General features: G+C 39.3%; 1 long non-coding RNA gene across 3 annotated transcripts; it reads left to right on the forward strand.

Annotated features, from left to right (window-relative positions):
• The first annotated feature begins 6,617 nt into the window (after positions 1-6,617).
• LOC148388326 (uncharacterized) lies at positions 6,618-20,383 on the forward strand. 3 transcript variants are annotated; one of them, XR_015862310.1, is made up of 5 exons: positions 6,618-6,878; positions 7,562-7,734; positions 8,013-8,082; positions 13,336-13,549; positions 18,532-20,383. It is a non-coding gene; the product is annotated as an uncharacterized LOC148388326 (long non-coding RNA). The 3 variants fall into 3 exon arrangements; XR_015862309.1 differs by having other exon boundaries at positions 13,336-20,383; XR_015862311.1 differs by lacking the exon at positions 8,013-8,082 and having other exon boundaries at positions 13,336-20,383.
• The last annotated feature ends 2,186 nt before the right edge of the window (positions 20,384-22,569 follow it).

Raw genomic sequence — 22,569 nt, forward strand, 5'->3', positions numbered from 1 at the left:
ATTTTTGTTGTGCCACTATATATGCCTTCTTTTATTTGGTAAATATTTTAATGAGATATCAGGGGATGCTTTCTGCGGATTGTAAATTTCCTTTTTACATTAGTGAAATCTCAGATTTTAGATACTGAGAGATCATGAGTCATGAAATGATTCTGACTTTCTGTGAGACTTTTTAAAATGTCTTTGTTAATTTGTTTTCAGAGCAGCACGGTGATGTAGGGATTAGCCCACCTGTGCTGAGTTTGCATGTTCTCCCCATGCCTGCTCTTAGGCTTCCTCCCACATTCCAAAAATGCATGTTAGTTTCATTGCAAAATCTAAATTGCCCATTGGCATGAATGTTTACCTATAAAGTTCGAACCCTGTGATTGGCTGAGATTTGTTCGCAGGATTATGCAATAACTATACACAAATAACATATATTCATATTTATAAATAACATTTGAAAACCTCTCTTGCACCTTGCTGTTTTTGTTTTATGTCGGTGTGTTTTTAAGCATATTTGGATCGCACTTGCTGTCTGTTTCATTGGATTTTTCTCTTGTCTGCTGTCTTTTTTGTTCCCTCCACAATTTTGTTTGATGTGGGAGGGGAAAGGTTGTTGAGTAGAGTTATGCAGAATGAGCACAAAACACATCAATGAGGACAAAAAGAAAGAAAAGGAAATTGCTGATGTGAGAGAATATATGTACCTGCTCATACTGTGACTGTCTGGAGTGGAATAAGAACAGAAAGACCTTCTGAAAGGCTTGTCAGCTGTTTGGAAAGTCTCTCTTCTCCTGTCTCTTTGTTCCTATTGGTTTAGAGTATTTAGGACAGTAGCTGCTTACTTGCAGTCATCTTTTTGTGTATCATACCAGGCAGGTTGACACACTACAATCTACAGTAAAAAAAATTGCAGTATTATCAGTTTACCTCACAACTTGTCTCTTCATACTGTACAAAATAGAAGTGACGTTAAAGACAAGTTGCCACCGTGACTGTTCTTGCAGAAATCCTCATTGTGAGATTATGGCTGCACTGCACGTATCACTCAGTCTTAGAAATGTAGCACAAACATCCTCAAAAGTTTCCCCATCTCTTAGAGTCTTTTCCCAGGACACAAATAGGTTTTGGGAGTTGCACACTTGACTGAAGACAAGTACACGCAGCTGGAAAGCGAAAGATGCTCAATGGGTGGAGGTAAAAGGAGACTGGAAATGTCACTGGTAATCTCCAGAGGGTACAGAATGCTTTGGCAGTGGAACAGCAGAGACAAGCAGACAGTGAATCAAAATGAAGTTGAAAAAGTTGGAAATATGTCTGGTAACATGAATGAATGTAAATGATAAAAAAAAAAAAATGAAGTACAGGATGAAAGTGTTTAAAATTTTACTGAATTAAATATTGTTGAAGTCTAGTTGTCATTCAAACCAACCAGCCTGCAGACCTGCCAAGTACCCGTCATGTACCTTCCCTGAGCGTTCATTATTCACCCATTGTTGACTTTAATCAGTGTCATAAGGTACTAAATGCCGGAACAATGGGTTGGACTGGAATTAAAAAGCCAAGCAATAATAAAATACAGCCCAGCAGCCACAGAGCATATTGCTTAGTATTCCTGTTTTTTATTGAGTGCAGGGGAAGAAACTGTTCAGTGTGGTCAGCCACAGATGCAAGCAGGATGGCAGCATGAGGCTGCTCCATGACAACTGTCAAAATGCAACATGAAAGATCAGGCAGCATGTCCATATGGAGACTTGTGGACTCAGAAAATTTACAATATTCTTTCCCCTCCGCTTGCTGATGAAAGATAGGCAGGAGTTCAGGCCTGAGTCAACCCCACATCTTCAGATAGTCATACTTAGTGGACCATAGCCTTCAGCACCCGACAGAAGCCACCTGACAGCTCCTCCTATGACCTTGATGATGCCAAGACTAAGCAACGGGCAGGCGCCACTGTCTGCTTTGAGGTGGGTTTCTACGCCCCACTCATAAAACTTCAGCTAGGTATGTTTGTCCATGCAGCACTAAAAATGGAAGTGATGCCAAATAGTTGCGGACATGTAACCAAGTCATTGTTCTGGATCATGAGACGCATTAATTGTGGCATGACTATAAATGAAAATTCATGAGGTCACAGCGGATTGTCAGTAATATGTTTGCTTTCCTGTGTTTGATATTGAGATAAAACAATGTGACTCAGCTTTGTGGTGAATTCAATAAAACACAGACACCAGTGCTTTGAAGTGGGAGCGCTTCCTGTGTTATCATTCCTGCATGTGAACGAGTATCCTGTGTGATCCAGCAGATCGTCCACGAGTAACAACACACATTAGGATAAAAAGGCACATTTACTACCAACATGTGTCTTCCGTATCTCCCTCGCAAAAACACTCAAGTATCAGATGACCTCTAAAATCCCACTGGATCCTTTCAAAGTGAGTGCAAATGCTTATAAAAAGTCTATTTTCCATTGTTATAGTTGCGGATTTGATTTCTGATAAACCATGTTGTCCATGTACAGTCGGTCTGTTGAGTATTAGCCAAGTACACATGTACCTAATTTTCACTATGACAACATAATGTGTGTAAAACAGCAAGTGGCTTGATTGACGACCATTAGTATACAATATAATAAAAGTGACATAAATGTACTAAACCATTCACCGAAGCATCCATCCATTTTTGGGACCGTTTCTCAAAATCAATTATGTATTAATAATATAGTATAACTAACTTCTTATGACATTTCATAAAAACATACATAAGGGGTATTGTGTTCAGCAATACTTAAAATGGTTGAAATTTACAATTGCAGGAATAGTCCTATCATAGATTATACGTAGTACATGCATATTCTAATGAAAAGCCATACAAGAACAGCACCAGTTCGCCTTATTGTTGAGTTTTGAAATGGTTAAAGATAAATTTAAAATTATGTTTGATTATCTTATTGGTGATGATACAGTTTACACTGTAGCCCCCAAAACTCCACATTGTTAAATAAATGTTTCTTCTACATTGTCAATAAAAATATATATATTCACAGAAAATAAATGGTGAAATCAGACTGAGAAAAACAAAATAAATCTAAAATAGTGCAGTAAATGTCATGAATGCAATGAAAATACTAAGCAATTGTATGATGTCTGACAGGGGATTAGAGTGCATGAGAATGCCGTTCACAGTAGTGAGGCTCACACTCACTCACCAACTGCGACTGGCATGATGACTACAACACTTGCGAGCCAGTCACGCTTTTTGGGGGACTTGACATAGCTTAAAAAAAATCCAACAGCTTCTTGATTGAGCTACCAGTCATGAAGCCAGTGTGACATATGTTGTGCAGTTAGTGTGGGAAGGTGCCTTGATGGCTACAGCCTAGCTCTTTGTGTGTGCGTGTGTGTGCGTGTGTGTGTGTGTGCGCGTGTGTGTGCGTGCATCCGTGCATGTGTCCGGCTAAAGTGTGGCTATGGCCCACACACGCTGCTCACTCTGCAAATGTCTGTGTCAGGATCAAACTCCTGGCAATTCGCAGGCACACTTGATTAGCGAAGACCAGCTCTGAAAAGCCGTTATAGCAAAAACTCCAGGATCGATGAATAACTTTCTTTTATGTCTTTTGGTGAGAAAGAAATAACAAAACTGCCACTCTCCTTGAAACCTATCGTGGCAATGTGTTCTTCAGCGCATGCCCTGGTTTAGTTCTGTAATGCTTCATTTGAAAAGCAATTAGATTCTCCCTTGGATTCAATTACCAAAGTCAAATGCTAGTGCTATCTCACCTCTGCAATAATGACACAATAATTATTGGCACCAGCAGCCCCACCCTCACCAACTCCTCTTTCAGCCAGTGTTTTTTGCCCTCTGCTTGTGAACTGAATCACGCTCAGAGTTACCCTCAAGATAAAGACAACACATCCTTGCCTTTGACCATATCAGCAAGAATCTAGGTTTGAAGTGTCACTTCGAAAATTTGCTCCACACTTGACTGCCACTGGCACAATTGGACATGGGTGTGTGCCTGTGTGGGCTGTAAAAATTAGCGTACATGTGTGACAAAAAAGGGATTGTGGTTTTGCCTGTGTGTGTGTGCGTGTGTGAATGTAACAGTGTGCTAAAATCTGGAACGTATCACAACTCACCACTGCTGTTGACGATGTGTGTGCCCAACACCAGCATGAGCTCTGAAATGGTCTCAGACAGCCGAGACTTTACTGTAATGAAACGTCAAAATCAAACGTCCTGACATCATGTACTATAATCCCTTAAGGAGAAAATCCACCATAAGTGTATGTGTCTTGATCACTTCACCACACTGGCTCTTTCATAAAACCAACGTTTAATAACAGGGCTATAGGGTTGGTATTGGGTGAATGCTGAGATAAAAGCATTCATACTAATGCCATTGTATGTTAAGTATATGAAGACAATCAAAGATGTTTGCCACGTATGAGCTATAACATTTTGTGAGCCCACCCAGAACACGTATTGGTTTCAGAGTATTTAACATTAAAGGCAAGATTAAGAGGAGTTTGCAGCACCACCAGGTCAATCAGCGCTAAGACTGCATCATTCCGATTCTGCTTGCTGCCTTGTGGCGGCATGTTATCCAGGGACTTCTATAGTATGATGCAGTATTACACACCATAGTATTTTGTTTATTTATTTCATGTAGCTTCTGACAGCCACATTTGTAGTCGTGATCATTTTCTGTTAACATTTTATCAAGTTTTAAAATAGTCATATTGCTCAACAAAAATAACTGAAACGGTTTATTTGAATAAGTTATTAATATTGAATTTGGATTACTCAGTTCCAAGATGGATAAGAAGGGTTTGCAATATGTTGTATTATTATTATTATTATTATCATTATTATTATTATTATTATACAGCATGATAATGCTCAACTTTCTTACTCTGGGACTTCAGTATTACAGAAAGTATCCAATAGCTATCATGAAATGGATCAAATATGAAATGAAACAGTAAATGCTATTCCAGTCAAGAGTGCTTGAGCCAATCAATGGAAGACAAACCATCTTTTTTCAACACGTACGCAATGAGAGCATATACTCGTTGGCTCATTTGTGGACCACCAGCTAAGCTCTGTAAAGTGCATCTCACACCGTCGTTAAGTGCCACCATTGTGGTGTGCTGTGATTAGATTTAATTGACCCTCGCTTGGAAATTTAACACGCACACACACATTTCACACTAGCCACTCACATGGCTTTCATAAGGAAGTCTAGTACGTAGGTGTCTTGTGGCTTGCTGACCTGAAAACAGTATTCACTTCCTGCATAGGTTGAGGCAGTCTTGACCAGCGTAAATCACTCTTCCATTTGCTTCAATTACACACTCCGCTTCTGTCACAATCTTGGACACACACACACACACACACACACGCAGTTTCAAAGCTAATTGCATCTGACATCAATACGCAATTACCGCATTGATATGTGGTTTGGGCAGCTCACTTATACACAAGCATCTCTTATCCAGAGATGAGGAGGTGTAGCTGGTGAGATCAGGGAAAGGAAATAGCCTAAATGTATATGAATGCATGCAAGGTACTCAAAACACCACATCTGCTTTGGCACAAGTGTTATTCTATCTGTAACCCACAAGTAATAAACCAACACCATAAAGTGAAACCACTGGGTTTATGAATATGCAAAATCTCATTCAGCAACGTCTGTTTAACATTAAGACACCTTGTGTTTATTTGCAATTTCAACTTTAACCTCAGTAAATTGGACACATTTAGCAATTGAAGACAGTGATTGGATTTTGTATTCCCGGTGAATGAAAATTGCAAATGCTGAATAATGCATACATTGATGTACTGCTGTAATTGCCAATACACAGGAAATAAATACGTTTTTTTTCTCCCAGTAAGATGGACATCTTCCTTCATCTGCTCAACCTTGAAGTAATAGCATAGCCCAGGCTTAAGCAGCACAAACTTAGCATGTCCCATCAGCAAGGGTGATGATTAAGTTATGTAAACAGTTTGGAGAGGGTCCACGATTCCGCTTTGCTGCGCCGCGAGTGTTCCCTCTCAAAGATCTGCTGAAATATATGCTGTATGTATTCCCAACGGAAAGGTAAAAATCAACAAGAAAATCATCAGCGTTGAGCTTTAAAAAAACAAGCATCCATCTTTATTAGAGACCATGGTTTATGTTAGAGGACCTCAATCCTCCCTTGGCTGTAAACCGTTCCCGACAATAAACAGCTGGTTCATGGGAGCAAAAAGAAAAGTCTGAAATTAATCATAAAAATGCCCATATCTTTTTCCTGCACAGGTGGCTGTCACTCAAATTAGCCCATTAAATCTTCAACTAAGCAATCGTGGTTGTTGTCAGGAATTATTTATTAAAGCGTGTTTCTTTTAAATGAGTGTCTAAACCATACAGGCAGAATTAAGCAAGATTTTGTTTTACGAATGACAATGAAAATCCCGGTGTATATTTCGGCACATCTCTACAGTTTTATCTCGTAAAAAAAAAACACACCACTTTCATAAGCCCTCTTTAAAGTGTTTGATCCTTTGATATAGCGAGCAAAAAATATCCTGAAGCTTGTCGTCATTAAATCTGTGTTGGTTTATTTGTGCAAGATACCGGAGCTTGGGAGGCGAGTTGAGGAGAACCGGGGTGGTCCGCAGTCTATTTGCTCACTAGCGGCTGATCTTTGGATTTTAGTTTCCGCATGGTGACAGAAAGGTTGGCGGTTGAAGGAAATGAACAAGACGTGGAGTCTACGATCATGTGGAAGATTTCTTGATTGCATTGAGGTTGCAAGCAGGAAAAGCTTGTGTATGACATTACAACGGGAAAATATTTCTCAACTCGTCAAGAAATGGGTTGAATATTCACCAAGATGAAGGTGAGGAAAGCAGCGGGAAATGAAGTAGGGCAAAGTCCCTAAGGCTTCCTGCAAGGAATATTTAGAAGCAGCTGTTTTTGGCTTGACTAAATGGAGACGTTGTGCTGTGGCTCGGACCCTTAACCCCCCTTTCTCCTCCCTAGTCCTGACCAATACGTCCCAAATTCTGCTTCCTGCGCTACCCCTCCCTTGTAAAACAGGATGGTGGCAGTAGGTTGAACCAAAGCCATCGTAAGCCACTCTGTGACCTCCATCTAGGACCAAAATACTGCCTGACGTGGTCCTTGACAGCATAGGACATGGGCTCAGCCTCCAAATTGGTCTTCATTTAAAAGCTCCTGGGTGATTTGCTAACCATACATTCCACCCAATTATTTTTCTGTCCCCAAAGCCCCGAGTGGAAACATTTTAGTGCACCTTTTAGGAGGTTAACAGGGGTTCAGATTCCCAGTACCAATGTCCTTCAAGGCCAAACCAGCCTATTACAAGAGAGAAGAATTTGCGAACATTTTAGGGAGGTTCTCATCTTGGTGACACTTTGTTTCTTACATTCCCTCAACTGATTTGTGTTCTCACAGTATTTGACAGCCCCCTCTGGAAGCTATTACTCTGGAAGAGTCACCCTCTCTAGTGTTAGTGGTCAGTCAAAAACAAATAATGTGCTCACCCTCTCGTATTTGCAGTCGGAAAAAAAGCCCCGCAGGATCACAAGGCTTGGAAACGTTTACGAACACTCAGAACCGCAGGAAAGACCTGAAGGAAAACCTTGCCGCTCTTTCCAACAATGCCCCACCGCTTCATCTCATCTCCTTAATAGCGATGAATTTGGGACCAGAGAGCTTGAGGAAGGTCAAAGGTGAGTGGGAGAAAAGCACAGATGACTCTTAGATGGATTAGCACCAAGTGACCCAGATGCTCTCAAACAATCACGACACATAACACTGCTTGAAAATGGCGGATTCTTTCATTTCCTGTGGCACCCTCAAAGCAGTTGAAATAAGCCAAACCTATATTTTTCAAAGTAACAGTGTACCCGTCTGTTAAGTTAGATAACATAAAGTTGTTTTGCAATATTGTTTTAGAGTAGCTTTATCTCTGCAAATTGTGCCATACAAGTTATGTGGATCGTTCCAGGTTCTTCAGATAACATCACCGCAGTGGTGCGAGCTCTACATTTTTGACAAATGTGAATCTACACACCAAGGTGGGAAAGCTGCTGTTAATCTTGAGGAGGTGAAAGTGGAGCCGGGTGGCTTAACACACTTAAACTTTACAATCCATCATCTCAATGTATAGCCCAAGTCTTCCAGGAAAGGAACACGATAAGGAGGAGGCTGCTTATCAAAAAACAAACACCATACTCATTTGTATCGTTCAAAAAGTTGAGCTTTAAGGCCAAACCTTTTGTTGCAGGGTGGGATCACTTTCATAGTGGATAAAACCACTGTGGTCTGTTGTCATGGATATTAATAATGATAAGTTATTACACTGGGGTGTTGTGGCCACTTTTCAAAACCAACGGTAACTCTACAAGACCAAACATGGTGTGTTCATCCTGTACTTACTTATTCTATGTCATGTCACCGATATAACAAGTAATACAAAAGCTACTACAAAAACAAATGGGATTTTCAGTTTGACACGCATCAATTAAACGGGCTTGATAAATACGACAAGAGGTGAACAGGAACATTTTGACCCCAGCTACCTTGAGCATCCCGGCAAAAATGATTCTTTCTTGGCAAGAACAGTATTGTTTTTGTACCTTAAGAAACCTCTATAAATATGTTGCACCAAGACAAAATTATTTGGTCCAATCAAGCATATGTGTTATATGTTGCATATGAATAAGTTATTGAGTTGTGTGCTGTATAAACATCTTAAATCCAATTGACTCACTGATAAATGCACACAATGTCATAATTAATCTCACAATGACAAAAACACACCACAGTTGGTTGAGTTTACATTGATGACTTTGGCGTTAGCGTAATCTCATTTGTTATTAATCAAATACAGGTCAGATTCATATTTCAAACAACCTTTACCTTTTTTATCGGGATACCCGAGTATCTCGATACACGAGTATCTCAAATGTAAAAAAACAAAAAAATGCATTACCAATGTAATGAAAATACTGGCCCATGTTTGAAAAGTTAATTCAAACCATTCAACGCAAATGGATTGCAGCAGTATGTTTTGTCCACACAGTGCTCTAGTTACTGCGTAGCCTCAATGCATGAAGTCTTGTCATGGACCCAAAATCATTTATTGTATCATGTAACGTGCATCCAACAGATTTTCACTGGTTGACATGCAGGATGTGTAAACGATTCAAATGTTAATCAAAATTAAGGATTAAATAATATTGTATATCATAAAAATATATAATATAATATACCTACGTATCTCTATATATCAACATCATCTCTGGCTGATAAACACAATGTCACAATGTTGTAATGCCTTGATTATCTTCCATTATTTCAAACTGGGAAGCAACCAACCCAGGTCACCTCAGCATTGAAAGAGGAACTGACACCCTGACCTCCATCACAGTCCTCCAGCTCCCCCTTTCTCCTGCCAGGCTCACTCACTCACTTACACGTCTCTTTTTCAACTCCTCTGCCTGTCAGCTCACAGCTGTTGCGCACACATTTTATCCCTTATTGTCCATATACTTCACAGATATATATATATTTTTTTTACACATTACCTTTCTATCTGAAAAAAATGCAGTCTAACATATTTCAACATCTATTCTTCTCATTCTTGTTTTTTTTTTATGACAGATCTTCTTTGACGTAGGTCTGGGCTCCAATGAATTACATTCTATTTAAACATGGTTATTGTAGAATTGCTAAAATAACTTGAGACTTGAGACTTTTGCATAGTACTCCAATTTATGTGGAAAATACTATTGGTATTTTTTTTCCCTATTTATTTATTTTGTGGATGTCTGTGACGCCAGTATATGCGTTTCTGTTATTACCGGAAGTTGCCTTCTCCCTCGGTTCATCATCGCGTGTACGTACGCACAGTGGAATTTGTAAGAAATACGTATTTGATCATAATTGAAAATATTGGAACAAGTGTAATTGTGCATTTTACTTCAATTCCCCATACTTAGTATCAAGTTACTCATTTAAAGATGATATCATTCTGTAAAACAATTAAGCTGTGCATGGATTCATAGGCAGAAAAAAAAACTATTCTGCAGAGACAGACTGTAGAATCATAGATTAAATTTGACCGGAGGTGAAACTTTTGGAGCTGCAGCAGATAAATGAGGAGCAGCAAATGGAACTGGCAGCGAAAGAATAGTTTTTTGATTTGCCAATTACACTTCAAGACCTTTTCTGCCATTCTGCCTCTGTTTGAAAGTGTGAGAAACAAATCCTTCCGTTTAGGTCATTCCACCTCTCCCCCACAAAGTTTACAACAGATCCACCTTTCCGCCCAGTCTCAAACACATAAACACACACATAGACACAACCACACATTCACGTACACACACACACACCACAAACTACTGCAAGATGTTCTCTACCTTAGGATGGCACTCCCAAACCACAATGACTAAGCTTCCTTTACACATGGCATTAATTACTATTGATACTTATGATAAAAATATACTTTGGGTAGGTGGCATGATTTATGCTAAACTTGTTTCCCAAATACTATGAAAGTCATGCCAGGAAAGAATAGCTCATAATGTACCCGTGTGTGATGCAGCTCAGACTCCTAATGTCCAATTCTGCACACCTTAACATAACCATAACATAAACATTTCACTTAACTTTGACACATTCTTTTCCTCGGTGAAAGGCCCATTTAGTGGCCGAGATTGACGGGGGACCTTCGGGCAATCTGAACAGGATGTGGTTTGCTGTAGTTCAGGTAAGCCATTTATTCCCATTAAAGCCCAATGGTGCCTTCTTCTTTCATATTTTTTTTCTTTCACGCGCCATAGCTGCCAGATGTACATCTGTAGAAGTCACTACACTACAACTTTGACAATTAACTCAGAGGCACCACCCTAAGTCTGAAAAAACAGCTGCTAATTTCAGGTGCATTCCTAACATCTTTAAAACAGCTGCTTTTTTCAAAACTTGACTTTTTTTGCAAGGTTTATTTTGCTGTGTCAGTCATGCAGAGTTTATATAGTGAAACTATACCAGATTTTGCGTCAACCTAGACACACTATCAACACAACAGGCAGCAGCAAGACGGTATTGAAATGTAAATAATGTCACTGTCTGATACCAAATGTGTATTTTCAGTTTCTACTCCTTAGTACTAAAACGTTTTTACCTGGCTACAGTAACAAAGAAAAAGTATTTAAATTTTGGATAACTACTCAAGAAAATTGCTAAAATGATTTTTTTTTTTTGCAAAGATCAGGAGTGTTTCTTCTTGATTTGCAACAATACAGGAAATGTGTGGTTGGTTATGATTGCCAGGAATATTGGTCAAATAGTTAATGTAAACATTGATGATCTACCCATTTTACAGCATTTAGTGTGGCTTGCTTTCATCTTGTTGGACTGCCCTACAGTGTAGCACAGGGTTGAACAACTATTTTTTTTTTTTTTTCCATTAAGAGTTCTCCCCATACGCATGGGTCTATTTCTAAAAAAAAAAAAAAATCCAGTGCTGGCCTTTTGCCCCAAATGTTTTGTGAGAAATGGGACATTGTGATTGGGGTATTTTATGATTGGTTTGTTTATTTCTCTTGCATGGAAAAGGAAGACAAAGTGACTTAAGCCTCTCTCTTAGGTTTTAATTAATTTGTGTTTATCTGGGTGATTGCTGTGCTGAGTCATGACTACAATCCTGAATATTGAATGTGTTTATATCAAGCTGTTGGCAGGGGCTGTTTCCCACTTTTCCTCCAGCTACAAAAAACATACACATGACATTTTTCCTTTCTAAATGATGTGTACTGCTATATGGAGTTTACAAAAATGGTGCAACATTGGCCACTGGCAAGAATATTGAGGATCCTTGGGGTATCACATCCCATTTACAAGTAAAAGAGAATAATCAGCAAAAGATGTGTGATAAACCAGCAGAACTTGAAGGCTGGCTTTTATTACCACAATGGTGAAAATAGTTTCTGTATGGCTTAGATGAAAAGCAATTGGGTAATTGTGTGGCTGTATGATTGCAGACTCTTAGAGTTTTGGCATGAGTGGCTGGCCATCATTGCGATGAGACATTGTGAGATAGCTGATCAAACCAACAAGTGGAGGATGAACGGGATTGATTACACTACAACATGAGATACAACTAACCACTAATCTGATGGTCTGCCTGCAGTCATGCATCTTCATCTATCATTCACGCTCCTTCCCGTCACCACCTTGACTCAGGGGCAGTCGAGGAGCCAGACAGGATCAACTTTTTTATTTATTTTTTACTTGGCCACCTCATGATGGACTGCTTAGGCATCCATCAATCTGTCTAGCTTTGGTCACTGCCCTTTTCAAAGAAACTTGGTGTTCTCCAAATGTGATCCATTTGCTATTAATGTCTTGGATGGAGTTCATATTTTTTCAAAGAAGAAATGGGGGGGAAATGGTGAGGTAATTCGCCTGAATCCGCACTACCTTGATGTCACTGTGCTATCTGATCATTCTTCTGGGATGTTTTGTATCAATATGTGAAGTTGGGACGATGTGTAAGATGTAATAAAAACAGAATATTGTGTGTGCTTGCGTGTGTGCGTGTGTTTGAGGAGAATATTCTATTATTTTGAATTTGATGCCTGTAATACATTCTAAAAAACTAAGACGTAGCTAACAAATAACCCAAAAAGTTGAGCAATGCTCAAAACAACAATGGCTGTTTGGAATATTCCACAGGTGAACAGGTTAATTGGAAAGAGGTGAGTGTCATGGCTGGCTATAAAAGGAGTATCTCCTCAACGCTCAATAATTAATCAGGAAAGATGGTACAGCAATCACTTGTATGACTTGTTTTGCGCTCTTTGCACACAAGAAACCTTCCCTGATGCATCAAGCAAGCCACCTATTTTCAATCAAGCTTTTAATAATTCATAAGGGTATCCCTTTTGTGACAAGGCACCAATAAATGCCCCAAAATGTTTCATACAATCTGACCTTAAATTCAGATTTAAGTATTTGATTCATGCTGACAAAGGGTCTGTTAACAGAAAACACAAACTAGTGGTGGCGTTTATGTTTTTCATCACAACAATATGGACAATACTTCTCACATCTGCATTAAGAAGAAATCTGTTTAGCAGCACCATAAGTGTTGTTAAAAATGCATGATGGAAAGCATGAAGTTACTGTATCCTCTAAATGGAAATGAAAACCAGAGTTCTATGTGTTGCGTTATACAGATTTTATTTCCTTACCAGATGGATATTTTCTTTACCGCCAATGTAAATATATTCTTGAAAAGCTTTTTTTTTTTGTGATGGTGTTAGGGAGGAGGCCGTCTTTTCCAAGCTACAATGAGACATCATCTCCTGGAGAGACAGCGGTACATTAAACTAAAGGTAATTACAGTGGGAGCCGAGAGGTCAGAGAGTAAAGGGAATGAGGCTGGATCATCTTATCGCAAGGCCAGAAACTGAGGAACAGCTGAGGAAACTAGCAGAAACTCTCTCAGATGACAAAAGAGTAAAAAGAAAGTGGAAGGTCAGTGGAGTTTTGTTTCAAATATCTCTTTATCAGATGCCCCCCCTCCAAAAAAAATCAGGCCAATTTTCTGGAGAGGGTGTGAGACAACTGGAACAACTGAAGATAAAGAGATAAAAGTCATTAACGTCAATCAACCAGGGGCACTTTTTTGTTTGAGGCGTGTTTTGGGTAGACAGATCTTGTTGTTAAGAAATTTTAATGATTGACAAAATTGCATCACAAAATCACAAGAGCCTCCATGATCCTACACAGATTAGGTACAGGGTGGGAAAATCTGATTTCAGCAGTCTTACAATAGTCTGCAGTTTCTTCAATAATAAATTAGTTCATAGCAAGAACAAATGCTTTGTAGAAGCAATACTGTAAAATAAATATTTGATCAACATCAATGTTAGGCTCACGCACAAAAACCGCATTTGCTGAAAATAGCATGAAAAGGGGATTTATGTAACCCAAGGAGCAACAGACCTCACCACAATATGCTTTGATCTGGTCTTCTGGTCCATATGTGGTCAGTTCTCTTGACACTAACCCATCAGCAAAATTGGCTTCATCTTTGACAGACAAAAAAGGTGAGGAGGTTTAACAAGATTGGTCAAAAGAATGTCCTGGCTAATAACCCAGCAGCTGGTTATCTTGCAGATTTATATATTCAGACAGAAGTCCAAATGGCCTGAAGGGATTATTGCTTTAAATGGCGCAGTACAATGAAAATGCATTCCACAAAATCCCACATAACTGCTGTATCAGATCAATCCACCATTTCTTGTTGTTTCACAGCAAATGTTTTGAGTGTTTAGTGCAGTGGTTCTTAACCTTTTTCCTTGTTTGCACCCCATTCAATTCACCAACCAGTTCTCGCACCCCTAACCCTAACCCTAACCCTAACTCTAAATAATTATTATAATGATAATTGGTTTACTTTACAGCTATAAGGCTTAATTAGCATTATCCCTAATGCCAATTAACACAATGACTTCTTGATTTCCAGAATTTTTCACTTTTTTCGGTTACCCGACCATTATCCTCGAAAAATTGTAAATTTCCCCAAGGGTATCATCGCACCCCCTAGGAAGCACCCCCGGTTAAGGATCACTGGTTTAGTGCAACACGCTTCTTTTGTGAAAGTTGATTTTAAGCATGCACGTCTTATAAAAAAAATTAACTCTGGATTTGGACTCTGAAGATATGATCGTCTGCATCTGCAAGTACGTTATTCTCAGTGTGTCTTCTTCACCCCTTTGCTTTAGTTAATATTGTCACAAGAGCAACAGAGAGTCCAAACAAGCTGTGCACGTCTTGCCAGCACATACTAATCATGATCTCCGTTGGCAAAAAAAGACAAATATCCGACTAAAATGCTCAGATAGGCAGCAGCTTGGATTCATTAACGGTAATGCGTATAATGCCCAAGAAAATGGCCATTTGGATTTACCCAAAACACTCTCCAGTGTTGTTTTTATTCACCAGATTAATTGGGGTAATTGACTGGCACATGAAACACAAGGTAAAATGCAGGCGCCATGACAATGCCAAGCTGCCAGCCAGGAGTAATTAGATGGCCACATCGCAGTCGCCATGACAGGACCCGGCGAGTACTCTGGGTAATTTAACACACATGTCTGATGAAGTCAGTCATAGCCGTATGAAATTGGGTCTTTATCTGTAATCTGGAAGACTGGCACGTTAGATTTAAAGCATAGAATTTTACAGACTAACCTACTTACCTGCGTGTGATATGGAAATTGAGGATGAAAATAACATGGAGAAACCTTCCTTGAATGAATACACATATTTTACATCAGACTATTTAAAATAAATAAACAATGTTTCTAAAAGCTGCCTGTTTTTAAATGCATAATGGTTATATTGCTTGTATGTCTTGTTTCTTTAAACTTCAATACACCAAACAAGAGTCAATAAGAACACCAAAATAAGATGTTTGACTGTCACAGAGATGTGTGTCATTATTCATGGGCACAAACCACACATGCCTGTTTCTTACAAATGTGGTGCCATTTATAACAAGTTTTCCACCAACGTAAGATTTATTGCCAAGAAGCATTGTTCCTATAAAAAATATTCTACCAAACACAAATGGCCTTTTTGTGCATAGTGAAGTTTTTGGTGCTGAACGTTACCTTTTGTTTTCCTTTTTATGAGTAAAATCTTTTTCTAGGGTCCCCCGAACTCTCACATTCCTTGTGAGGAACGCACTAGTATACTTAACCACTGGGGCACTTTTGTATAAAAATTGTGTGGCTATCAAATTATAAGTAGATCCAGCTCTAGACCAACTTTGGTATTGATCTGTGTTTTTATTGAAAGTATATTGGTCAACCTCTTGGTCAAACATTTTTTCCCATTAACTTACTCTGCACACTTGAAGTAAACAATTTACCGCTTTCATTCCCCCGCCTGATAACATGGTGTAAAAGATTATGGCCTCTGTGTTTTTAAGAACATCACAGCGAGAGTAAAATTAAGAGAAACTAGTGGTTCCTTCCATATGTTTGCCCTAACCATCTGGTATTGAAGGTTGTTTTGGATGCTTTAGAAAAGAGCCCTAAAATTATGCTTCAGACAATAAAACACATTACTTCACAATCTCCCAATTATTTAACTACTGCCTCATGATTTAATTCCATGCCCATCTCTGGGCTACCAGGCTAGTCAGTTAAGGAGACACATTACTTAACTAGGTAATTGGCCTAATACCTCTAGGCTAAAGTGAAAAATCCCACAATAAAGCAAGCATTTGTGTTTGTGACCCAAAGACTAGGGCACTGCTCGATTTCATGGATTGTGGGTTCTTGTGCTTTTTCCATGAATGAAATTTAAATGTCAGGCACAGCTGAGTTTATACTGCAGTGAATGTCAAGGGTGGCGCCTGCCAGTGGGAACCACTGGACCATTTTCAGCTGGCCAATTTCCATGATTGTTGCAACCCTGAGAGCACTAAAAATGCACCGCCGTCGAAACAAAAAAGCTCGCCTCGCTGTGGGGGATCCTGATTTCTGGCATGTGACCTTGTGGCTGACATGGAACCACAAAGTAGTGATCCTTTTCTATCCGTCTACAATTTCCCATCTGACTCCATTTGTTTTCATTTGTAGAAACAAAAATGTTCCCCTTTTCTAGATGTGAAAAAATAGTATCCCAGGAGGCTTTGCGGGAAATATCAATCACTGGAATGGTTCTATTGTGATCTACGGATCTGGTATCAGACACGCTCTCTAAAAGGAAAACATCAGACACCAGAGTTATGGCAATTGGAATAACTAAGTGTTGCTATGTCAGACAAAAAAAAAAATGTATGAGCATACAAATTTGTTCAGCCACAGTAAATTTGCCATGACGAGGACACAGTTGTAGACTGGAGGGCGTGGGTAACATAAAGGCGGTGTCGCAGGTTTGGTAGTTAGGAATGAAATAAAAGACTTTCTAGGGAAACACAGTGGAATAACAATATCAGATTCAGTGTCAATGTCGGAATTGCTGGTTTGGAGCAAGAAATTCTATTGTCATATAGACCTGTCTGTAAATAATGAACATAACATGATTGAGAAGTAATCCATAAGCTTTTTAAATGATTGCATTTTTACCTAAAATAGACGATGTCGTGCAATTTTTGAATGATGTGTCCCAAATATTTGTTTTATGTCATCAATTTGATGTTATGATACCAGACTGCTTAAGTGCCCGGTGAGAGTAATGCTTTGTTGGTCTAATTAAATTATTTTACCTGATTGTGTTAGATCTGCTAACACTGTCTTACTACTTACATTAAAGTGATAGCATTAAAGGAACTCGTCTCATGGCTTGCAATAAAAAAAATACAGAAAAACATCTAATCGTCAAGGGATGCCATAAACTACATCTATTAGCTGGGGATTAATTCAATAGGAGCCTACTTTACTCTGTTTGAACCATTACAGAGCTAGATTTATTCAATGCGACTTGCTAGACATAGCACACTAGCTAATATTATGTATTGCTCCAACAGAGTGAAACAAAATACGGCGTCTGTCTGGCAGCCTCTTATTTTACAATGCTGTAGCCAAGACATAAAATGTACTTGGACATTTACCCATTTGCAGCCTCTTGCTTGGTCAGTTTTTGTCCTCAATGTCTAAATTTCCTCCGTCAACAACACCTTGTGCCATCAGGGCTTTCTTGCCGCACTTAGCTGGATGAAGACCAAAGGTGTGGAAAATAATACTGTAAAGTGCATCTTGTCTGACTCCATCTCAAGATGAATAATGCAAGGGTTGAGGGTGCAAAGTCGGTCAAAAAGAGCAGCAAAGGGACGTGGATTAAGATCGCATCTAGAATATTCCTAAAAACACTAAATTTGCTGTCAAAATATGGTTGACTAAATGAGAAGAACCTGAGGAAAGTGTAGTTTCACGATTTAAAGAAACTCGGATTAGGGCATTGGATAAGTTTGAACACGACACATTCGATGGGATACTTGAATGACGAGCTGTTCTTAGTAAATGAACCACAAATGCTGCTATGAAGTTACCCAGACGTGTCTTGAAGAAAATAAATGCATGTTTGAGGGTAGATCCGATCCTTTTCTCCCCTGTCACCCTCCTGCACCATCAGTCCTCCTTTCAGCACTTCAGTATCGCCAACTTCCCTATTCTGTCACACCTTGTGTAGGACGTGGTGAAGGTGAACAACCGTGACAGAATTTCCCGTTGATGACCTTTGATGCTTTGGTTCCTTTTTTAATGGCATGCCTAGTTCATGAATATCATAGGACTTCAAGAGGCTAGTGTTGTGTGGAGTGTTTTCATATACTAGAAAATGGTCTGTATCAAACTCATCTGCCTGCATGATTTATTCATGATATTGAATGAGTTCTAATTTTAGTAGCCAATATTAGAGACACTCAGCATTTACTTGTTTTTATTTGGTTCATGTCTGTGTCTCCGCCATTATCTGTGGCTGTCTCTTTCACTTGCCGCCAGAGTGACAGCAGCTAAGGTGACGCCTGCAGTAGCCGAGATACAGCGCAGCTAATGGATTTGTCCCAGCCATGTGAGGAACAACAGAGGCCCAGACTCGAAGGAGATGAAACACAAAGGCACATAGTTTAAACGTTTCTCTTTCATCTTCATTTGGACTCAGCAGCGAGTGAGCGTCTCACATCTCACCTCATCTACACCACTGCCTCAATCCATCATCCATGGCAGACTAAATCCGCATCTCATTTCCATAAACGAGGAGAGTTGGTCACAAGGAGGGCTTGCTTTATATTTTGGGGTAAAATCGTTTTTGTTTTGTCACTGAGGAAAAAGATTTGACTTTTAATACACAACCGTATTATATCGAACTGACTATCTGGATCTTCTCAATTCTGATACACCAGTGAAGACATACCATCATCGCCACACTGTTAAATCCCATGAAGAAAAAAAAAAACGTCAGGAATCAAAACTGAACAAGGGGAATCATTTCTGGACCATTTCAAAAGTCGACCTCTAATTCGTAAACACTAAGCAATTATTGTTTATGAAACATATTCCACTGTGATTTTCTCATTTCTGGGTACTCGACAATTATTAAAAAAATTAAAAACCAGTGTTTGCTAAGTTTGTTTTTAGCAAATGAGTGCAACTACTAAAAGGGCCCCTCTGTCAAGTTCTGTTCACATTTTAATTTAATAAGGACTTTTGATGTGGTACTCTGAAGGAGACTATACCCAAAGGTACAGTATGTAAATATGTGAATGAAGGCCAAATTCCAGAGAAAGATGTTAAATTACATCGAATAGACTTCTGTCAGCACAGAATGTTATCACTGATCCCTGCACTGAAGTTCCAGTGTGTGTTGTAAATTTGCCAGAACTGCAACGGTAATGACTAATGAACCCAACTGTGCCAAGGGACACAACATGTTGTAATTTGGTCTCGCTTCAAAACAACAACACTTGTTCTACGGTACTTAGTCTCAACGTTTCTAAGATCATGGCTCAGATTGTCACACTGAAAGCCCTCTGAAAGTAATTGTATTCCATCCCTGTGGTTTTCAACCATAAATGACCTTTCAGTTTGAAACCAAGCTCGCTGCGGGTGGTTAACTGTGTTGGAAGTCATCTCAATAGACAGCATAAAAAGGCGATCAGGGTGCAATTATGACTTAATGGCTAATTAATTGCATAACTACACGTGTATTCCAGAGCAGACATTATTGATTTACTATTGCTTTCAAATCCATCCATAATTAATGACTAAGCTGAAGTTTCTTTCTCGCCTGTAGTGCATCAGGATGCTCGGACAGCTGTTAGTAAAGACTGTAGCAAGAGGAAATGAAAAGGAACGCAAAGTAGCCAATCATCCGGCATTCCTGCCAAAGGTGTACCGAGGGGGCATGAGGTCAAAGGTGAGAGGTGTCTGGATGGCAAGCACAGCTGTGTGCAATGAGGGGTGCACTAAGCCACCCCAGCATGACCCCCAAACTTGCCGCTAACACCGGGAGTTACCCATAACACATCTGGGCCTGATTCCCATGAGCAGGCAGGTATCATGGCAGAACACAGGGACTCCTTCTTTCTTGTTTGTTTGTCATATATTAACCTTGTGCTGGCCCTCTCTTTAGAACTGTGATTGACAACTTCAAATGACAGATTCACTCTGCGATCGAGTGGTGGAGGAATTAAAAATGAATAGAAACAAAGATGAGCCCCTCATATAGTTCGGATACTAGTATTGTAATGCAATTTAATTTTATTTATTTTATTTATTATTTGTTAATTTATCATTCCTGCAATGATGACTATTTTTGCTTTATTTCACTTTTATGTACTGTATCTAGTATGACCACGTAGAGCTGCCTCAAACTCTTTTTCTGCCATTGCCTGTTGTAAATATGTATATGTATAATACTTATATATTTTAGGATTGTTATATTATCGTTCGCTCTTCTTTATTGCAGTAAAACGGTGTCTCCATTGGGGATCTAAAGGCTATTCATTTCTATTATTTTGGCTAGGACATGCATTGACCTTTCTCAAGAGGTCACAGATAATTTGGCCCTTGGTAACCCTGGCAAAATTGAATCTGCGCCTCTGATAAACTCATGCTTTTGTTATAATTGGAAGCTAATACTCTTTTTCTGATAAACTGATAAAAATAAAATCCATTTGGCACCACAGGATTTGACACACAAGACTGACGCTGTCTGACGGCACATCAAACAATAAATTTTGAGGCTCACATATTCAAGCATCGATGCCCTCTGGTCTGGTGACCTTTAACTCGAGGTCGCCTCCCAATTTTGTGCGTTATATGAGGACACAGAGCGCTTGTTTGTTTTCCTGAATGTCTAAACGAGAGTCTGTATGCGAAACAGACAAGGATTAATCTAGCGCCTACCATCAGCATCTCTTTCCTAATGAAATGCACATTCCTCATTTTTGCTTGATGGTAGAGTGACTGTCCAACATCTGTCCAGGCCAAGGCTTGCGAAAGGTAACAGGATACACCCAGTGAGAATTTGGTCAGCCTCCCATCCTCAGCCAAGAAAGTATTGGTACCAGTCATTTCATATCATTTGCATTCATTTTCACACATAAGCATGTTTGAATTTGTAAGCAGACATGTATGCAAATGAGCTTGCTGAAGGAATTTAAACATGCACACATTTAAATGGGTAGGATTCACTGCCGTCATGCTTTTGATGTGCATATGTTAGTATGTGAACGTCTGCCGCTTCCTCACACTAAATGCAGACCGAGTCAGCATCAATCATGTCTCCTTTACTCCAGAGTGGCATTACCATATTATATTTTATTTATCAAGTAGGCTGTCGAGCATGCTCACCCTACCACCTGTTAGTAAAACTCTCCATGACACTTGAAGCAAATCGGAGGCCCCCACTCATAACTGAGCAATATATTGCATCTTCAGTGTTTATGCAAAAGATGTTTTTCAACATGCATCTCAACAGCATGTGACCCTTGGTTAAATAAACGAGGGTTACATTAACTATAAAAAAACTCCTTCCTATTTCTGAACAAGGAATGTGTCAGCAAAAACCTTCTTCCTTGAGCCAGCTTATTAACATCCCACCAGGGAGGCTGAGGTAAGCAAAGAGCCACTGGAGGTCTCCGTGGTTATACCCTGGGTGAGAATCGAATCAATGACATGCTGTCTCTCTGGAGGGTGACGAGTTATTAATGAGCTTCCATGGCCAATGAGAGAGTTAATTATCAGCATTCTGTCAGGAGTGCAGAAAAAACAAGCGAAGGGATGTTAGAGAGTCTAAGAGAGCCTGCTGGTTTGTAACTGCTGAGATAAGCAAAGACAAAAAATGTAATTGCCACACAATCAATATTTTCACACAACTAAGCTACGACGTAGTGTGGAAAACATCAGCAGCCAAACTGTCATCAATTATGTATACAAATCATGTAGACATTACTGTGCGAGATATATATTGCAAATGTTTGACACAAATATGAAGAATTTGTTGGCATGCATCCCACCAACAGCTATTCCAACGCCGTGCTAATTACGCACTGTTCTTTTTAAATCAGGATTAATGATCGGGCTGCTCGAGCTTGAAACCAATATTTTACCTTTTTTTTTTTTTTTTTTTTTTTACTGAATCCATCTATTAACAAACCGGAAATTAAATCTACTGAGAAGCTGAAGCTCTTCAGATGAGAAGATTTCTAACAGTCATTTAAAATATAATGTGACCATGCCATCATTTTCTGCTGTCTATCATCTCTGCATGCATGTACATTTTCAGTTATTTCATAACTGTCAGTTATCATTTTGCTTCAGGCTCTCCATAATTGTCTCACTGCTGATGAATTTGCCTCATAATTGAAACTCCACAGACAGTGGGAAGCCATTGGCGGTATTTAGAGGGGGGAATATAATTCCAAGATTTAAACCTGTTTGACTGATTGAAAAGAGTGTTTTGCAAGTATGCTTGTTATGTTGCAGTGACATTATAGATGGAAGAGAAACATTTGCATAAGCCACGATTTTGGTATC

Source organism: Syngnathus floridae, chromosome 13 (genome assembly GCF_059516105.1).
Source record: "Syngnathus floridae isolate MCC-2025c chromosome 13, RoL_Sflo_1.0, whole genome shotgun sequence".
Lineage (NCBI taxonomy): Eukaryota > Metazoa > Chordata > Actinopteri > Syngnathiformes > Syngnathidae > Syngnathus > Syngnathus floridae.